The sequence below is a fragment of the Ailuropoda melanoleuca genome, chromosome 15 (genome assembly GCF_002007445.2).
Source record: "Ailuropoda melanoleuca isolate Jingjing chromosome 15, ASM200744v2, whole genome shotgun sequence".
Classification (NCBI taxonomy): domain Eukaryota; kingdom Metazoa; phylum Chordata; class Mammalia; order Carnivora; family Ursidae; genus Ailuropoda; species Ailuropoda melanoleuca.
In genome coordinates, this window is record NC_048232.1 from 53,000,774 (window position 1) to 53,003,880 (window position 3,107).

At 37.1% G+C, this 3,107-nt stretch overlaps 1 pseudogene; it reads right to left on the reverse strand.

Annotated features, from left to right (window-relative positions):
• Positions 1-245: 245 nt before the first annotated feature.
• On the reverse strand, positions 246-556 carry LOC109489223 (annotated as a pseudogene).
• Between the last annotated feature and the right edge of the window lie 2,551 nt (positions 557-3,107).

A 3,107-nucleotide genomic window follows, 5' to 3' on the forward strand; every position in this document is an offset into this window, starting at 1 on the left:
GTGCCTGGTGGTGCAGTAGGTTAAGTCATCTGATTCTTGATTTGGGCTTAGGTCACAATCTCAGGGCGGGGAGATGGAGCCCTGGGTTGGGCTCAGGAACCCCGCTGAGCATGGAGCCTGCTTGAGAGTCTCTCGCTCCCTCTCCCTCTGCATCTCTCCCACCCCTGCTCATGCTCTCTCTCTCTCAAAAAAAAAAGAAAAAAGAAATTAAAAATTTAATATGACGAGTGTTCACAACTGAATTTTTACATCTTGGTGAAACAGGCCATTTGGAGAGGAGACATGCAGAAATGATTGATTTCTTTGGTGAACACAGCCATTATTTCTACCCTCTCCAAGGTTTCGAACGTGATGACACTGCTTCCTTGTATTACTACCATTTCAGTGCTGCTCAGTTGCCCCAAGTTGTGATGATCACCAAACATTCATCTATCACAAGACCCATAAAAAGATCAAATCCCCTCGATATTCCTTGGACATGTCTGCTACTGTTCAATTTCAATGATGCCTTCTTATCCTTAAATTTTTTCAACTCAAGAGGGTGACTTTTGCTCATTATGTCTACTCAGTGGACCTAGAGCTGCTTTGAAATGGAAATCATGGTTCCCTTAAACTCCTGCAGTATCATCAGAAGTTTTTAAAGAGGAAAGTAGCTTGGATATATCCAACAATCATTCCTTCCAGGCTAATGTGCCTGGGACACTCAGCCCTGGAAACTGTTGCCCTCTGGTTCATTGCCACCTGTTACTCATGCTCTTCCACCTCAGCTCAGCCATTCATCACGTGCCCCTTGTAGATTCCATGCTGGAGAGTGCACTGAATCTGTAGACCACTTTGGGTACAATGGACATTTAACACTATTACTTCTTCCAATCAGTGAGCACAGGATGTCTTTCTGTCTAATTCTATATGCTATGTCTTATTAATGCCTTTCAACAATGTTTTGTAGCTTTCAGTATAAAAGACTTTCACCTCTTTAAGTTTACTCCTAATAATTTTTTAAATTCTTTTTGGTGCTATTATAAATAGGATTGTTTTTGGAAAGTTCATGGGTAGCATATAGAAACACAACTGATTTTCGTATGTTGATTTTGTATCCTGCAAATTTACCAAATTTATCAGTTCTAATATATTTTTTCTTTCTTTTTTTTTTAAAGATTTATTTATTTATTGATTAGACACAGAGAGACAGCCAGAGAGAGAGGGAACACAAGCAGGGGGAGCGGGAGAGGAAGAAGCAGGCTCCTAGTGGAGGAGCCTGATGTGGGGCTCGATCCCCGAAAGCCAGGATCACGCCCTGAGCCAAAGGCAGATGCTTAACGACTGCGCCACCCCAGCGCCCCTATTTTTTTTTTTTTCTTTTTGATAGAGCCTTGAAGGTTTTCTATATGTAAGATAATGTGGTTTGTGGGCAGGGACCATTTTCCTTATTCCCTTCCATATTAGATGCTTTTGATTTCCATTTCTTGCTTAATTTCTTTGGCTAAGATTTTCAGTACTGTGGTAAGTAGAAGTGGTGAGCATGGGTCTTCCTTGCCTTGTTCATGATCTTAAAGGAAAAGCTTTTAATTTTTCGCCATTGCATATGATGTCAGCTGTGGGCTTGTAGTACATGGCCATTATTATGTTAAGGTATATTCCTTCTATACCTAGTATGTTGAGAGTTTGTATTATAAAGTATTGTTAGATTTTTTCCAAATGTTTTTTCTGCATCTTTTGAGATGATCATATGATTTTTATTCTTCATTCAATTAATATTGTATATCACATTAACTGACTTTTGTATGTCGAAACATGCTTGTATTCCAGGGATAAGTCATCCCACTTGGTCACAGTGTATAATCATTTTAATATGCTGCTGGATTTGATTTACTAGCATTTTATTAAGACTTTTTTCATCTGTATGTATCAGGAATTTTGGCATGTAGTTTTCTCTTCTTGTGATGTTTTATCTGGCTTTGGTAGAAAGGTAATGGTGGCCTCTTGAAATGAGTTTGGAAGGGTGCCCTCCTCCTCAATTTTTTTGGAAGAGCATTGACATTAATTCTTTAAATATGTGGTAGAATTCATCAGTGAGGCCATTTTTGTTGGGTGGTTTTTGATTACTGATTCAATCTCTTTACTGGTTATATGTCTATACCTTCTATTTCTTCATATTTGGTCATGGTAGGTTGTATGTTTCTAGGAATTTATCCATTCTTCTAGATTGTCCAATTTGTTGGCATATAGTTGTGCATAGTAGTCTCTTTTGATCCTTCTGTGGCATCAGTTGCAATATCTCTTCTTTCATTTCTGATTTTATTTATTTGAGCTTCTCTCTTTTTTTCTTAGTCTAGCCAAGTGTGTGTCCATTTTATCTTTTCGGGGAAAAAAAAAACCCAACTCTTAGTTCTGTTGATTTTTTTCTATTTTCAATTTTGTTTATTTCTGCTCTTATCTTTGCTGTTTCCTCCCTTCTGCTAACTTTGGGCTTAGTTTGTTCTTCTTATTCCAGTTCCTTGAGGTGTAAAGGTAGGTTGTTTATTTGAGATCTTCTTTCTTTTTTAATGTAGGCATGTATCTCTATGGACTTCTTTTTTAGTAATGCTTTTGTGGCATCCCGTAAATTCGGTATGTTGTATTTTGTTTTTGTTTGTCTCAGGAATTTCCTTTTTGATTTCTTCTTTGAACCAGTGGTTGTTCAAGGGTATGTTGTTTAATTTTTACACGTGTGAATTTTCCAATTTTCCTTCTATTGATTTCCAGTTTCATTTCACTATGGTCAGAAAAGATACATGGTTTGATTTAAATTTGTTAAGACTTGGTTTTTGACCTAAAATCTCAGCTGGACAGATATCTGTGTGTGCTTGAGAAGAATGTGTATTCTATTGTTGTTGGGTGGAATGTTCTGTACATGTGTTAGGTCCCCTTGCTCTATAGTGTTATTCAAGGCTTTTATTTCTTTATTGATCTATGTGAAGATGTTCTTGTCCATCATTGAAAATGAAGAATTGAAGTCTCTGCCATTGTTGAATTTCTGCTTATTTCTCCCTTCGGTTTTGTTAATGTTTGCTAAATATATTTAGGTGCTCTGAGATTGGGTGCATATATATTTTGAATTATTATAT